The sequence below is a fragment of the Ursus americanus genome, chromosome 32, assembly GCF_024610735.1.
Source record: "Ursus americanus isolate L20-20 chromosome 32, mUrsAme1.1.p, whole genome shotgun sequence".
Taxonomy (NCBI): Eukaryota; Metazoa; Chordata; class Mammalia; order Carnivora; family Ursidae; genus Ursus; species Ursus americanus.
This window is the reverse complement of record NC_142158.1, coordinates 23,877,044-23,894,866: the sequence shown is the minus strand read 5'-3', so window position 1 is coordinate 23,894,866 and position 17,823 is coordinate 23,877,044. Positions and strand designations below refer to the sequence as shown.

Here is a 17,823-nt window from a genome sequence, read left to right as displayed (position 1 = left end):
TTTATGTTTTTTGTTTGTTTGTTTCCAGTGTTGGGAATGCTAAAATGACAGCTGTCTTTTGCAGTAACTCCCTCCCATGAAATGTGTATCTGGTTTACTTCTCCCAAAACCTGCACATTGGGTGGCCAGCATCAAGTTCTTCTGACTTGCTCATGTTGACTTCCTAAAATACATATAATAATACGGACCTCACCAAGTAATGAAGATGCATGGTATGAAAGAAAAGTAGTTGTGATCAAAACAGAGAAGAACATACCATTAAATGGTTCAAGGTTCAACAAGAGAGTCAAAATTAAACCGATAACAGAAACTATGTTTCTTTCTAGAACTAGATGTAATTGAGTAAACACCCTAAAGGCATTACCTGTCATGAAAAATTGGTATTTCCAAAATTCAGTGACTGACCGATTGATTTTTTTAAACGCCTTTATTTTTAACTAATCTCCACACTCACCAGGGAGCTTGAACTCACAACCCTGAGATCCAGAGTGCTACCCTCCACCGACCGAGCCAGTCGGGTGCCCCAGTGAGAGTTGTATTTAAAATGATCACAGCCAACCAGATTTTGAAAAGAACCAGCCATCCAAATTTCCTTTGGCCCAGTCGCAGCCTTTTTGAAAGAAAGGAATATTTACTCCTGTTATTTTTCATTATAGTAAATCCTAATATAAAAAGCAGACGATTCAGAAGCACAGATACATAATGTTGGCACCAGACTGAATAGACTGTTGTGTAGCTGCTTGTTGAACTCTGGCGTCTCACAACCACCACCCTGCACTGCTACGTGGTCTTCGGTCACACACTTTCTTAAGTTCCACCGTGGCAGCCAGTGCAGAGGGAAAACCGCGGGTAAGAGACTTACAGCACTGTGACAAAAAAGTCAAACACAGTTCTGACTGGCAGGTCTTTCTCGTCCTGGCATTGGTGATTTCTGCCATACCTTCCTCTCAACACCCCGGTTTTCCAACCCTCACCACTATATTCCTTGGGTGCTGGCTGGCTCTGGGAGGTCTGCCAGGGAGTAAAGGAATTACCATTAGCCTGGCCCATTCTGTGGCTTTCTGCCAGTAGAAAAGTGAAATGGGAAAAGCTACAGTTGCTTTCTTTTATACAAACCCACAATAGGTCTATATAACCCAAGAGTAGTTGTCTTATACTGAACCACTTTAACGTCTGTGATCTGTACGCCTGGCCTCTGATTCAAGCCAAGTAAGCTAGAAATTCACATTTCGTTGAGCAGATCAAGTTTAAATCAACCTCAGGGGCTTCAAATGTTAAGTCCAGTTTGCCAACAGATGGAATGCACTGGAGTTCTGAATTGCAGAATAATTGGAAATAAAAGGAGCTTTTATTCTGCAGAATGCAAATACTGAAAATCAACAATAGCCGCAAACAAAAACAAACAACGATTAAAAACCCAAAAAACATCTTGTGGTGAAGTGAAAGGCCTAAGAGATGCGGAGGGTGCAAATCTGATTTTAAGGTACAGTTTTATGACTAGCCAGCTGCCTGTGCTACTTAACTCCTGTGGGCATTGGTTTCCATATCTAAATGAGAAAGAAAGAAAAAAAGGAGGCACTGTATTAAGCTGACCTTACAATTCCTCCCAATGCTAACATTCAATGAGTCTAAATATAGACCCTATTACTTTGACTTCTTAAGGAACAAACATAAAAATCCATCTATTACCAATATATTGGCGTACACCAAGTCATCTTAGTTTGGGTTGTATCTAGAGCGATCAATACAACTATTCTACGTTTTCTCCCTGTCCTTCCTTATTCCAGGGGGTCAGGGGTGTTGGAGGGAGGGAGGTAAGCGAGAGGGACAGTTGAGAGACAGCATCCTGCAGGACACTGCTGTGGACATAAAGGAATGCCAGCCCTTGCCAATGAGGCTATGGGACACTGACGGATCGACACAGCCCTCAGCAGACTGTAAGATGCAGGTATTGTCAGGGAAAGTGTGCATTATAAGGCTCCCTTTGGGTTCACACATGTTAGTTAGCTTTCTGACCTTTCCCCCCACAGGCTTTTCCCTGTTACGGTATCTTAAACTGCCTCGGTGCTATTCTAAAATGACTTTAAAGTTAATCAGCTCACAGAGAGAACCCGGACAAGATTTTCATTCTTCTTCTTTAGATCTGCAGCCAGTTAGATCCTTATGCAGTTGAGGGACCTGGGGATATGTCCTAGTATCCAATCACATGTGTGCTGTAATCACAATAAAGTCACCTCACTGCTAAGAGTCTTTGGTATCTAATTATAACAATAAATGCTTACTGATGGAGTCTGTAAAACATTTATTAAGCACTTACTACATTCAGCGCACTGTTCCCATCTCTCCCACATACATTCTCTTTTTTCCTTCCTTCTAATAACCCCATGGGGTAGGTACAGCTTTTTAAAATCTCCATTTTAGAGATTAGCTCAGAGAAGGGAAGCAAATTGCCTACGTTACACAGCTAATAAATGGCAGATTGAAATCCAGGCTGGAGTGCTTCTCTATTGAAAACTGTCCAAAATAGTTTCAAAGCTTACTGGGTTTTGTAAATTTTATGGTACAATGGTCCATTATGCTGTTCAATGCCCCTTAACAGCAAGATGGATGGGACACATTCTATTTAGAAATTTGCCTTAAGAAAAGGTTGTCACTCCTCTTGAATGATACACTTTCCGTTATTACAAAACGAAAGCTGCACACTTTGCTGTGTATCTATTCGCTTTTGCTCCCCAGAAGCCCCAGCTTTTATTCTCCACTGTAGCAATGACTCAGATTTTGTGGGTGAACAACACGGCTCTTCCTATTTTGCCCTAAGATATATAGTATTATATACTTTTATATAAGCTACTTTGAGGCTTCAGACAAAAACAAAAATAAAAACAAAACAGGCTGTCAGTAATAAAGGCAATGTGTTAATGATACAGAATTACATTTTAATTATAATATTTCCTTTGGCCAGTAAAGTCAACCTGGTGAGGTAGTGAAATAATAGATAACAATTAACTGTGCCTTTTATTATATGCTTTACATATATTATCACATTTGATACAATGACTGTCAGAGAAGACCGGTATTACTTATATCTGCATTTAGAAGATAACAAAACTAGTGATTAGAGAAAATAACTTCTCCAAAGTCAAGTGACAAAACATCCAAATTGAAGTCAGTTCTTCAGACTCTGTTACTATACTTCTAATATTTAGTGGAATAAGTTTAACTATTTGTAAAAAAATAAATTCACAAATTCAATGACCAGGAGCGATTTCTTACATTGCTTGTAAATTATGTTGCTTAAAAAACATATTATAACTATTGTTTTTGCATTCACTTCGCTAGAAATTCAAAATGGTCCAATATGATCTAGCAATTTCTCTATACATGTATGTATGACATTTCAGATTAAAAGTATATTGTTCAAATGTTGATGAAACCCTTATGATACATGTTATGATAATTCATATTATTGGGAAGTTTCGTTGTTGCCTTTTCTGTATTCATTCTTCACTCCTTGGGGAATTCGCTGCCCCCCCCCCCACCTGACAGTGTAGCCAACGTGGCTTAAGTGGGTTAACTGCACCTCCGGCTGCGGGGGTGAGAATCCTGACTGGCTTAACTCAATCAACACATGAACTCCAAATTCAGGGACACGCACACAACCCAAATCAGTCAGATTTGACGGAACTTTGGTTGGATCTCCCAGGACAGTGGCCTGCTCTCTCCTCTGTATGTAGCATGAGGTGTGATGCATGGGGCTGCAGCAGTCACTTTGCTAACTCTGAAGAGGTGAGCCTGAGAATAGCTGATAGATCAGATGGCCAAGTGATATAGCAAATATTGCTGGCGGTGACTCCCTTTGAGTTCTGAGAATCAAGCCTTCTTTAATGCAAAATCTACCTTGATATTTTAATTAAGGAAGCCAATAAATTATAAATATAAATTGTCTCTTTGTTGAAGCCAGCATGAGTTGGGTTATTCACAACATAGTCCTAAATAAAATATCCAATAAGTCAATTAGGATTCTTAGTGCTACGTCACATTATCCAATTAAGTACAATATGGGTAAAACTAGAAATACAAAATGGTAGACTCAGGTCTGCCGTTTGAGCTATATAAACAAAAGACCAATTCACAAGGGGCATGCACGCACACACAGTACAGGTAGGGGTGTGATAGGAGAGTGATCAGTGTTTAGGGTAAGTGTCAGGAGAACTGGGAAAAGGAGCTGAGTGCAGATGCAAGAAAGGATTTTGATGGAGGGCTCAGCTGAGATGGCAATGCATGACTTTATAATGACGCCAATTAGCATAATCTCATTTAGAGCATTTGGAAGCAACGTCACCTATGCGCGCGTGCGCGCGCGCACACACACACACACACACACACACACACACAAGTTGTGCAGACATGTGGGACCCAAGCATTAGTTTATTTTAAAGCACCCCAGGTGATCCTAACGTGCCATTAAGTTTGTGAACCTGTGGTACAGAAGGGGCATTGCTCCATTACGAGGAGCCTGTACACATTCCTCATATAGCAGCAGAAAGCACATCCGGCTTTCAAATCACTCTCCTTCATGTTATATAAATGGAACATAACTGGGAATAGAAAAGATGTCTTTTCAATATGAAATAGGGAAATCCAGTGGAACCATTGCTTGTTCACGCATGCTTTCTAATGTACCATGTGCGCACGGAATACTGAAGATGCTTCAGAGATGCGTATTCAAGAGGACCTGCGTGAGCGATGATCAGACCTTGGAAAAATATCACCTTCATTCTTACATTACCTTTTATCGGACATCTACGCTGTGTCAGCCACTGCACTAGCCCTTCAGGGCCTCAGACCTACTGACACAATGCCTGTCCTCCAAAAGTCCACAGTCATCTCGGGGAGCACACAGACAAGGAGGCTGGGGGAGCACCTTGAAGGGACGCTCGCCCTGGGGCAGGTAGGGAGCAGATGACCAGGGTGGCTTCCTAGAGGACATGGCTGGCTTTGCGCTCTGAAGGGGAAAGAGCAAACAGGTGAAGGCAGTAACAGCAGGTTCTAGGGCGAGAAAGCAGCCCGTACACAGACACGGAAAACAGAGACTGAGTGCGGAGTATTTGGGAAGGCACATCACTTGGCAGGGCTGGAGTACAAGGGAAAAGGGAAGCAGCTACTGGCCACTAAGGGCCTTATACATCGTGCTGGGGCTTTTCTTCTGTAAGTGACCGACGGCTTAGGAAGTATTTTACACACGGGCTTGGGCTTAACACAATGTGCTCGGCATTTTATAAATATTCCCAGGAGAGCAGTGAGAGAACGGACTGGGGTTTGGGAGAACAGTGAGAGTGGAAACGGGGAAGTCGGTCTGACATAGATGAAGAAATCCAGCAGCGACCTGCCGAAGGCCCGGCAAGAGGCAACAGCAAAGAGGATGAGGTCTCACCTAGACGAATCACAGCGTTGCTGTGGAAAAATGGGACCAACCAAAAGTTGTGGGTGAGGGAGAGGGAGAAGTCCAGGATGCCATCGTGGTTTATGGCTAAGTAGCCGGGAAGATGTGTCCATGTGTATCAAGGTAGTAAACACAGGGCACGTAGACAGAGAGCATCCGGTCAGCCCTGCACACAGTCCACACGGTCGAGGCACCACCCAAAGGGAAATGGCCTGGAGTCTGGGGCGCGTACGCTTGGGATGCATGGGGGGCAGCCGTGCGCGCTCGAGGAACAGAACCCTGGCAATGCATGGGCTGGAGGAAAGAGCAATGCAGAGAAGTCTGGAGGGAGAGGCCAAGAAGGTGAAGGAAAAGCCCGGCAGAGATCAAAACTCTAAGATGCACCATTACCGCATTATTGTTGACTATTATCTGACTGTTATGAAATTACACACCCAGGTCAGGGTTTCCACCATCCCCGAGGGAAGCTTTAACTGCATGTCTGTTACATACTCAAGAGCTGTTATTAGGAATACTTAATTTGAAAAAGATTTTTTCATTCATGAGTTAAAACCGTTTGTCTTTATTTAAAAATGACTACTTCAGCGTGTTATAAGGGAAGTGAAAACTGGCGGGGCTGCTGAGTCACCAGTGAGGCCCAGAGAGGGATCAGCGACAGACCCGAAGTGCTGGCAGCCGCTGACCTCGCGGGGGCACACATTCAGTGATCGCTCAGCAGCAACCTTCATCTGTGGTTCTAAACCTCACCGCAGACTGTGACAGTATTCCGGTAGGAGAGATTAAGTTCGCCTCAATTTTTCTTTGAGCGGATTTTCAGGTTCTGACCTTATCTTCTTCGAGTAAGTGAGAGGTGAGCGACTGTGAGCTCAGATAAACACGCCAGCGGATGGGTCTGTGATAAAAGTGGACTTCTAGAACATGTGGGAGTGACCTTCCCCCACGTGAAGATGCTTGCACGAGAGCAAGAGGGCTTCACTTCCTTCCACAGCGGGCCCAGAGTAGAGCCATGCTACACTGACTTAGCACATAGGCTGAGTTTTCAACAAGCCTCTGACTCGAACACTAACGACGAAATGCAAGGTAAAGGTATTCACATTTAATTTCCAAGTACACTTGAAACCATTCAAATAATTTTAAGGCTAGTACGAAGGTGGGAAAAATAGTATCAGCCAGAAAACATGGGCTATTTGTGGAGAATTAGGTCATGCCAGCGAATCTCAGTATCAGCCAATTATACTTTGGTCGTAGTATGCATCTCTACCGCGTGCTTTCATATATCTAACATACATACGTGCACGTACAAACACTTCCTAAAACACATACTCAAAGCCTGTATTTCACACCTTCCTTTTTAAAGTGACTAAATTAATATTACATTTTAAATTCTGGAAGTGTCAAAACAGACCATGGCAATAGTCTAATACCTGTAACCAAGTTAAATAAAGCAGAGTCTATCGCATCAATCAGTCTGAAGTGAGAAAATACAAAAATTCAAAAAGCAGAATGAAGAGGATATACACTTTATGTAATACTGAAGACTTTTCTAAAGTCTACATCTGTACAGCTGGGAAGAAGAAGAAAAGGCTTCCCATAAGAGCTCAGATTCTATTAAAAAAATATGGTACTTTCAAAATAAAAGGTCTTATTTCTTTATTCTTTCTGTAGTGGATGCATAAAGAGAGCCCAAGACTAGATCAGTTGTAAAAAGAATATATCGTATTTTTAAAAGGCAAACTCTAAAATGCAGGACTTACACAAATCTTACTTAGTAATAAATACATAACAGAGCAACGTAATTAAATGCAATATCCGTTGCCATCTCCCTCTACTGCCCCATTGGATTACGAGCATCTTATCTCCGATATTGTGCCTGTCCCCCAAGGAAAAACTCGTAGTTATTGAATGGAACTGAACTCTAAGAGCATGACAAGTCAAGTAACAAAGGCATATGCACGTCAGAGTGGTAGCATCAGAACAATTTTCTGTGGGTGTCAAGAAGGGGAAATTAAATTGGGTTCTGAAGGATGAATTCAACAGGACAAAGGAAGCTTTTCCTTACCTACACAGTAGAGATGGGATGGGGGTGTGGTGGGATTACATGAACTCTGAAGGCGTTCCCCGTTCTATGGTTTAAGACAGTATAACGGGAGGGTGGACCCCAGTGTTGAGATGTTGATGACTACGTGCAGTGGAAGGAAAGTACCAGGATCCGTCATGCTGAAGATCCTAAGGAGAAACATTATGGAGGGCAAAAGGCAAGAATATCTAAGAAACTGTATGGAGAAATGCAAAAGTGGAATGGTAAGAAAATATGAATGCGAAGAATGGACAGGGAAAGATAATCAGCCTGCACCTAAAAGCACCTGAAAACAAGATGGGGCGCCTGGGTGGCTCAGTCGTTAAGCATTTGCCTTCAGCTCAGGGCATGATCCCAGGGTCCTGGGATCGAGCCCTGCATCGGGCTCCCTGCTCCGCTGGGAGCCTGCTTCTTCTTCTCCCACTCCCCCTGCTTGTGTTCCCTCTCTTGCTGTCTGTCTCTCTGTCAAATAAATAAAATCTTCAAAAAAACCCAAACACCAAAAAACAAAAAACCACCTGAAAACCAGAGAGTGTAAGAATGCCGGGGGCGGGGGGCAAAGTCAAATGAAACCTTAACCCACAACAACTCAAAATTTTAAATTAAATCAGAAAAAGAAAGCGCTGATAAGAAATAAAAAGTGAGTAAAGACACACAAACAGCTTTAAAATCATCCCCCTTCAAAAGAAAAAAATCTTAAATTGAATTAGAGATGTGTTTAATGCACAGTAGCTGGATTATTACACTTTACAGTAATTAAAAATGGGACGGGCTCCTTTCTTACCCATGTGTGTTCCATATATTAACGGAGCTAAATTAAAAAGAGCTTGAGTTTTTAAAAGTCTTTTATTTTTATTTGACACATGTGCATTTAAAATATCTCCGGAATTCTGAAAGGCACCCAAAGGTAGTGTTGAATAATGGGAAATATTAACAGTCATTAGAAGGGGCTAGTTAACTTTTTTTTCCCCCAGATGCTAAAATTCCAGTTTTCCAATTTCAAGAGAAGAGTGTTAATGTATACACTAAAACCCGTCCACACATGCCAACTCTAATCCCGGCTTCTTCATCTTGCGCAAAACACCCTTGAGAGAATTGAGTTATTGGCCCGTGGAAATACTTGCATTTCACTATTTTTGGTCAACAGAATTCTGGAAACTGTGCAAGTTAGACTCTGTATCTCAGGATGGTAATCATAGGCGAGGGGCGCACAGACTGGGGCCTTTCAGCCACTGTTAATAATGTGCTGAGGAAGACACAGGCCAGGCCTGGGGAGCCCATCCCACAACCTGCATCTACCCACACCCCACCAATCACAGGACTCTCGACAGTCTTAAAACCTGAGCAGAACTAGAGAGAGAGAGAAAAAAAAAGAAAAAAGCAGAACTAGCTGCCTCATTTCTCTAGTGACTGCCTACATTACTCGCTGAAAGCATCACTAGCACTAATGTTTCTCGGTACAGCTCAACAGAAATAACTTCGGCTATGAAGAAGTCATTAATTATACTTTATGATAAAATATATTGCCGAGAAACAAAGTGTGCTTTTCAGGGGGGAAATGAAAATTCTTATTCCTTGAAAATAAGGTATGGGTTTGTTTTAATTTAACTTCTGTTTGTGTCTTCCAAGCAATTTTCCAGACAGATTTCCGAGGGTAAAATGTTGTTATAAGATTTCAGAGAACTAAGGTCAAATGAGTAAGTTGTTTTATCTTCCTTTTTTTTTTTTTTTTTAAAGATTTTATTTATTTATTTCACAGAGAAACAGCAAGAGAGGGAACACAAGCAGTGCGGAGCCGGAGAGGGAGAAGCAGGCTCCCCGCTGAGCAGGGAGCCTGATGTGGGACTAGATCCCAGGTCCCCGGGATCATGACCTGAGCCAAAAGCAGATGCTTAACGACTGAGTCACCCAGGTGTCCCCTCATCTTCTTTTTCTTATTTAAGTGTTTATTTAAATTCCAGTTAGTTAACATACAATTAACAGTGTAACACCAGCTTCAGGTATACAACATAGTGACTCAACACTTGCCAACATCACCGGTGCTCATCACTAGTGCCCTCCTTCGTCCCCATCACCTATTTTCCCCATCCCGTCACCCACTTCCCCTCTGGTAGGTTCTCTCTTCTTCTTCTTTTTTTTTTTTTTTTTAAGAGTTTATTTATTTATTTGGGGGTGAGAGAAGGACAAAGAGAAAACGAGCAGGGAGGAAGAGCAGAGGAGAAGGAGAAGCAGACTCCCCTCTGAGCAGGGAGCCTGATGTGGGCTTGATCCTAGGACCCCAAGATCATGACCTGAGCGGAAGGCAGAGGCTTCACCAACTGAGCCACCCAGGTGCCCCAGTTCTATCTTCTTAATTAAAATATTTGACCTAGCTGTCAGCCTTTGAGAGGAGGCCAGGCATGTTATACAAATAAGGATGGGAATAGGAACAGGAACATTCTCACGTCCTTCGCACTAAATGCAGGGGAGGTTCATTTTTAAAAATTTCATTCCATTTTGGATTTTCTTCTCTTTTCACCTCTCTCTCTCAATTTGCCAAAGCGAAATATGTCATACCCGTGCAGCCTGGGGTGCCAGAGAAAAAGAAACACCTAGTTGCATATGAATTTTAGATGAATGAATAAATTTGTAGTATAACTATGTCCCACTTATTGCATGGGTCATAATTTATATTAAAAAAGTACTGTTTATCTGAAATTCAAACTTAGCTGGGTGTCCTGTATTTTTATTTGTTAATTCTGGCAACCCTAACATATCGAGTGGATCGTGTGCTAGCCAAATGCATTGTCCCACAAGGGTCGGGAAAGACTGGTAAATGGTCGTGCACAGTGGTGATGAGACACAGACAGGGTTGGGGCAGGGTGCAGAGACTGATGACTGAGGACAACTGGGGGTGACTGGTGGAACAGTGGGGGGCAAGCTTGGGGTGGCTGTAGGGTGCGCTCAAGCTCTTGGTACAAGCAGTCCCTCTCCCTGCCCTTGGCTCACTTCTTCCCGATGCTAGTGAATTTCGTGGAGGCGGTAAACAAGCAATGGCAGTAAAAACGGAGATTCCTTCAGGTTTGATAAATAATTTGAAAACAGAATAATTGCCATATCTATGTAGACTTTCTTTTGATTATTTTTTATCAATACTTTAATACTGCATGTTGGCAAAGGATTTCACTATGAACTTTGCTTCTTCCCCTATTACTAAGATTTCTGAGAGTGCTTGGGTGGAAAGGTGGAAGGGAGAGAGTAATAAACGGGACATTCTTAACTCAGAATCTGGGAAACTTTCCATTTTCTGCACCCCGATCCCACTTACCCATAAAAGGAAGTCACAAATGCCGCTGGCGTCTGGATAAACAGCACAGGACCTCCTCCTACCTGTTTCTAAGCTGCTCTGAGGCCTTTTTCCTATGTCCAGTGTCATGGCTTTGGATGATTTTCTCCTCAACCTTTCTCAGTGTTTTAGACTCTGACCTACCCTATTTCTCTGGCTCGGACACCTCCTGCATTGGTCCTAAGGAATTCCAATCCTTTGGCGGGAAGCCCTGGGCTGCCATCCTAACCCGCCCCAGCCCCACCCCCACAGGGAGGAGTGGGGGGCGGGGGGAAGCAAGTTGGACAGGGCTCTCTGAGGAAGAGAGCTGGACCAGCCTGATCTGTTGGTCTCTGATGATATTCGCCCTGACATCCGGCTTTATTCAAGATAACTGCCCCAGGCCGATGGTGAATCAATTGACTGGGCCGGGGACAGTGGAGGCGAGGCTGGTGGTTTTTAGGGTCAGCTTGGCTGCTTCACTGTCTGCTTTACAAGGAGGTCATTCAATAGAATCCTCAACGCTCTTCCCGTACTTCTGTCTTCTGTCCCTTTTATTGCTTCTCACACCTCTTTCCATTACCTATTATAGAGTTTACCCATTTAAATTTCGACTCAGAAGTCGGGGAGAGAGAGGCAGGGTAGGAAGGCCCACTTCGACCCTGAGCTTAAGCTGTCCATCCACCTTTTATTAAAGCATCTTACACTGTGGCTTTTTAGCGACTCGTGGCCCAGGGGTGATGAGCCCGGACTCTGGAGCTAGACTGTTCTGTAACTTACTAGGCTGTGTGACCTGAGCAGTCACAGAATCTCTCCGTGTGTTTCCTCATCTGCAAACGAGGGCATAATCAGAGTTCTCATCTTACAGGGTCGGTCTGCAAAGTAAATGAGTTATGCATGTATGTAAAGCTTTGAGAATAGTGCCAGTTCCATGATGTGCATCGAACAGTTGAATAATAATAAGGTCCCCTCGCATTCCACTCTCTTTGTCAGACCTCAGGGTGATGGCAAGGCACAGTGCTGGTATCCACCGGGCCCTTTACGCATACATCTATACCCCCCCTCCTTCCAGCTACAGTCACAACATAAACTAATGTGTTAAAAAATGTCTAGGTTTTAGATCAACATCATTTTAGAAGGAAAAGAGAAAAATATACAGATACAGTGGCCAAGGTAGGCTCAGCGAAACATGAGTTACTCCACTTGAATCATAAGCTGAGGAGGGTTAAAAATGAACAAATTGCTTGTGGGTCAGGTTGGCACAGATCGGGACGCAAAAGGGTAGCTAAACACGTCTACTGTTGAAGTAAAACACAGCTGAACCATGTCTGCACCCTTGGTAACAATTATATGATCACCTTGAGAGGAAAGACATTTTAACAAATGGGAGCATAGATTTTATACCAAGGGAGCCCTTCAGTTATGTCCTTTATTTTGAGACTGGATTTCGTCATTTGGCTCTGGAGTAGAGTTCACGGGGCCCATGAATGTGGGTTTACTATTTACTCACTTCCCCTGCTTCGAGGCCAGACCCTGAGCCTGGTTTTAGGATGACATGTGCTACAACAATAAGGCAACGCCACCAATCGGGCATTTATCCAATCGTTCCTGATATTTAGCAACAGCCCTAAAATTACTTTTGAAACATTTTTTAGTCTTTGCCAAAGATGGGGACTAGAGTGAAGTGCACACACGGCTTTGGACAATCTGCTATGGCGAATGGTTTTAAGTGCGGCACAAACACACCAAATCAATAACTTGTTTCTTTACCCGCATGTGCCGTGCAAATCTGGCTCTCGTAGAGTGCCGTATCCATTAAAAACTGAACGTGCTATTTCCAGACAGCAGATAGCTCGAAGCTCAACGGGGCCAGCCGGCAGGGATCCAAATTCCCATCTCCCTCTCGAGAAGAACCACTCAAAGCGCTCTGTTGGCGACATGTGTTGCTCCAAGCACGGGGATAATGAAGGCTTGACAATACCGTGGCTGCCTCGGGATGGAGTCACATGGCCATTATTCTTCGAACAGAAAGAGCTGAATTTGTTATCTTAAATCACTAGACAAATCTGATTAATGGAGAAATGTAGATCAATATGGGATTTCTAAGGTGAAACTGCCCCTTTCGCTCCAGGTAGGACATATGAAACTGATGCCACAGAGACGAATAGTCTCTTAGGGAAGGAAGGATGGTGGTATAACCCAAGACTTTTCTCCCCAAGACTTTTAAAATAAATTTTTGCTGTATGCTTCTGTCCACATTTTGTTATTAAATCATATTTCACTGAGCACTGGCAGGCATGAGCTCCCAGATGTGTCTGCATTCATGGCGGTGCTTAAGGTAGTCTTCGGAAGTGTGGGTTATGCAAATACATATCAGCATTTTTTTGTATATTTGATATTGCACTTAAAAATGTACGGTACTGATACATTACTTCCAGTTCTCCTACTCAAGTTATACCGAGTGTACTCTTTAAGATAAAAATATCATATGCTTTAATATTTTTACAATATCTAATTATATAAGTAAGTAATTGGGGGGAACATGGATTGTCTCCTCATCTTTTCCGCTCACACACATTTTTTTTGGTCCTTTACCCAACTACCAACACATGTTCAACCACTCTTACTAGTTCTCTGTTATTAAACCACATTCTATAGTAATATTCATTCATCCAACCTTAAAAAACCAGCTATTCCTAAGAGTTTTCAAGATAAATAATATCTATCCTTAAAATAGCAATACTTCTAAAAATAGACTACACACGTCTCTCCTTCTTGATGTAATTTAGGCCCAATTATTTTACTCTGGGACTATTAAAATGTGCAGGGATCTTTGGGTATTTGGGTCCAAATTAAGGGGTCCTGGGCAGCTGCACTTTCGGAGTCCCTTTGTTGATGACTCAGCGGTCTTTATGGCCACGTCCTTGCCTTCATTTTCGTACGCCGCCACTTTTTAATGAAGCTCTGGCTTCTCGAAACCATAACCACCCTCTTTGTAACTCCTGCTAGGCTTGATTGTTTTTTGGGAAACCAGACATGTATGTCTGTTAGAAATATTCTTTTTAAAAGTGGACTGCTCGTGGATGGGGGACTTGAAGAAGTAACGAGGTGGGGAGAGAGTTCAACAAGGATGTGGACAGGCTGGATCCTGGCTGGTGGGCTGGCGGACTTCGAGCCGGGTTACGGACAGCAGAGACCTCCTGCACAAAAGGCCTCTGGCTGTGTAAAGCACTAATGTTCATTTTCTCTCTGCTCCTAAGCTAACTCATCAAGCACATATCCATACATAGCCGTTTTGGGGGGCACACAGGAGTTAGTTTAGAGTTTAGCTGATGGATGTCTGTGTCCTTAGAAAAATTCTTAAAATAACACTAATCACCAAAAAAAAAAAAAAAAAAAAAAGAAAAGCTTACTCCACCAACATAGTTTTATAATCACGTTTCTTCTGAAGTGTGTCCATTCATTTATGTCCAAGAATGTAGAAAATTATTGAAATAATAATAGTCACTAAAAGAACATGAGATGCCCCCTTGACAAAACAAAGAAACTGTAATAGTGATAACCCATTAAAGACTCACTTTTAATGGGGGAATATATATAAAGTTATGCAGACTAACTATGTTTAGAAACTGAACTATGCAGATGTTAAAAACCACTATAGACTGAAACAGAACTGTGTACTTCTTCCTTCCAAGCATTTTCATATTTTATAATAGCTTTTTACGTTAGCAGATTATAAACATCTGTGTTTAGCTAATAAACTGAGATTTCCCCCCTGAACACATAACTCTGATAAAAATCTAACAAGAAAGAAAAAAAGGGGGGAAGGAAGGAAATAGAAACATCTTTTATATGTATGGCAATACTTCTTTCAGGCCAAAGACAGAAAGCACGTGCTAATAAGCAGAGTTTTAATAAAAAGTGTTCTAATTATAGCCTACTGTACTCACCCATAACTTATCCAAAGAAAAAATTCAATTCTAGTGACATGGAAGGCCTCTGGACCTGTAACCTTTCCTAGTAGTTAGTCTGATGTGTTTTCAGAAATTACAAGCTATGTTTATTATGTGTTTATTAAAATAACAGAGGACAGCATATAGTGCACAAAATAAAATCAAATTACCTGCTGCTCTGGATTCTCTTTACCTATGTTCCCTTTTATTAGGACAGAAAAACGGCAATTGGCTTTGCTCAAGCCATTCTCTGTAAGTCTGTATTACAAGAACTGGAAACAGTTTTTTAAAAAAAATGGTCATGGAACTAGAGATAATGCTCCAAAATGAAATTCTTCCCATCTCCAGCAGAATTTGTCTTAGAGTATAAAAAATAAATCAGATTTTTTCCTTAAGACTCATTTTGAGTATACATTTTGTTCTAAGCTTTATTTGCTTTCTGCAACAGCATTTAAGAGAAACCCAACTGACCATTTGCAACGTAAACAACAGCTTCAGAGTACAATTAAGAAACGCACCTGGCCTCACTCAAACAACACGTTTGTTTAACCCGGTGACTCTCCTGTGCCTGGGGTCAGGCTGGAGCAATCCTGGTTGGGTTGGGGGAGTTGGGGAGGAAAGAGGAGCAAACATAACTGACTCACTGAGAAAAGAACGGTTGTACTAACTATCCTTTGTAATTACCACTGTTTTAACAGTTTCTAGCAGGCCAGGCTATCATTTAAGTGACCCACTATAATTTGGGATGAAGCCCCAGGAAATTATGCCAACTTCAGAACAGGATCTGCATCTCTGAGTTTACTCAGCATAACGAACCCACTGAAATGCTGAGTATTCCTTCTTTGGTGTAAATTTACATCAAGGGAAAAATTAACAATAAAAGGAACCTAGCTAGAGAGGAAGAGAATACCACAACATTCACTCCCAGGACAATTTCCATCAGGTTAAAAAAAAAAGAAGAAAGAAAATAAGCAGAATAGCATGATGAACCCCCATAAACTCATCATTCATTTTCAATAATCGTCGACACATGGCCAATCTGATTTCACTGTATCCTACCCACTCCCTGCCTTGCATTCTTTTTTTTAAAGCAAGTCGCAGACAGCCTATATTTTATTTTATATAAGCTTTCATTTATAATGTATGTATATATTTAACCTAAAGATCACTACAGAAATCTCACTGAGCATGAGATGTTTCAGTCAACTCCAACCACATCTTACAAAACGTTCTATGCTGAAACCTATCTGCTTAGAAAGCTAATTTGTTTGAATATAATTGGGTACTTAAAATGACAAAGTAGCTTGAATCACAACCCCCTTGTATTTTATTTATGGGGAAGAAAAGGAATATTCTAAGACTGAGAAAGCAGTGTCTGTCCCACCGCTCCTGCGATGCTAGTCTTTGTGGACACTGATCAACGGGAGAAAAGGTTGAAGGTGACCCGGTGAGACGTGTCTGGATGGAGCTGGAGAAAGGGGCAGGAGCAGCCTGGAAACTTTCCCCTTTTCCGTCCCTACACATGCAGAATGAAGCAGAATGCCAACAGGCCAAACCTTTGGAACTTCAAAAATCACTCATCAAGCAGGCTAGCTCTTTACAATAATTTATTACCGATCTTAAAGTAAAGATCAAAAGGAACTCCATCTAGCACTTATATTCAATTCCTCATTGCCCAATGACTAATTTGTAGAGGAATGAAGTCTTCACAAGGGAAGCCAAAATAATCCGAGGTGACTTTGATACAATGCCACAAAGGATATGAAGAGGAAGCCGGTAGAAGCTGCAAATGGCTAAGTTCCATTAAGAGTTCTAATAAAAGAATAATGGAATTTCCCTTAACTGTGAATTAAAAAACGTTAGAAGTGGGCAAAATTTAGACAAGGCAGGCAAAACCTTTGATTTGTCACAGCCTTTTGTCGTTCCTGAATGTTAACTTTAGCCACTGCTGCATTTATGTTAATTAAATGGCTTCATCTAAAAAACTGCAACTCTCCTATCAGGAACCCAGCCAATCTCCTTCCCTTTGCTGGTGTGTTACTTATCTGCCTGCACCTTCTCTCCCTACTGTCATGCATTACTGGCTCTCCCCATCTCTTTCAAACAAATTGCCATATTCTGCAAAGGGGCTGGTTTAGCTTGAAAAATGCAACGTGAAATGATATCATTTTTAGTACTGTGTATTGCCATGGTCACATGAAGCATAAACACCTCTCTCAAAAATTGTTGGTGCTTAAAGTCAATTGGTCACTATAGAAACACTAGAAGCCATTGAAAATCTTTCAACTTCTATGAACAACTGGCACCGTTTTCTCCTCCTGAATCCAGACATCTCCATAATTCTCAACTGAGGAAAATAGTTTTCACACTACTTATTTTGGCTAGTTAAAAAATCCCCACCACATGTCTCCTTGTAAATTCATAGATCAAGATTTAAGTTTATATTAGCATTTCAAGTGTGCAAATTTTTTGTTCGCTTCTGAAATCACCTCGAATTAACAGATTTACTGGAACCTTACATGATACAGAAGTTGTGCACAAGTCTCGGGAATCTTGTAATATATTTCCCTACGATGATGTGGTGTTAAGCATTTTCTTTAAAAACAGAAGTGCTTTGTTTTTTTCTTAAAGAACTGTTATCTTTTACAAATATATGGTGAGATGCTTGTAAGTAAAAAGATGTCTGGAAATTCTTCAAATACAGGGACTGAAGAGTGTGGGGTATAAATGAAGCAACACTGGCCACGGGTCTATAAAGCTGGGGGACAAATATATAGGAGTCATGGAGCTATTTGGTCCTCCGTGGCGCAAATCTTTTGGCGGTGGGTATTCCAGATATTACGCTATGTACTGTTCTTTGTTAGGGATTTTATCTAGAGAAAATAACTCTCTCTCAGGAGCAATGGAAAACCAAAGGGTTGGCAATTACTATCTCAACTGTCTTTACCAATTCAAAAATCAAGTCCATCGCTTCAGTGTTCGGAAAGAAAAAAACCAACCAAGTAAATAACACCCCCCAATCTGTCTTTACCTCATCTTTGAGATT

General features: G+C 41.7%; 1 protein-coding gene across 5 annotated transcripts in view; it reads right to left on the bottom strand.

Annotated features, from left to right (window-relative positions):
- Window positions 1–17,823, bottom strand: part of CDKAL1 (CDKAL1 threonylcarbamoyladenosine tRNA methylthiotransferase) — a 673,848-nt gene that overhangs the window by 152,176 nt on the left and 503,849 nt on the right. The window lies entirely within an intron of this gene.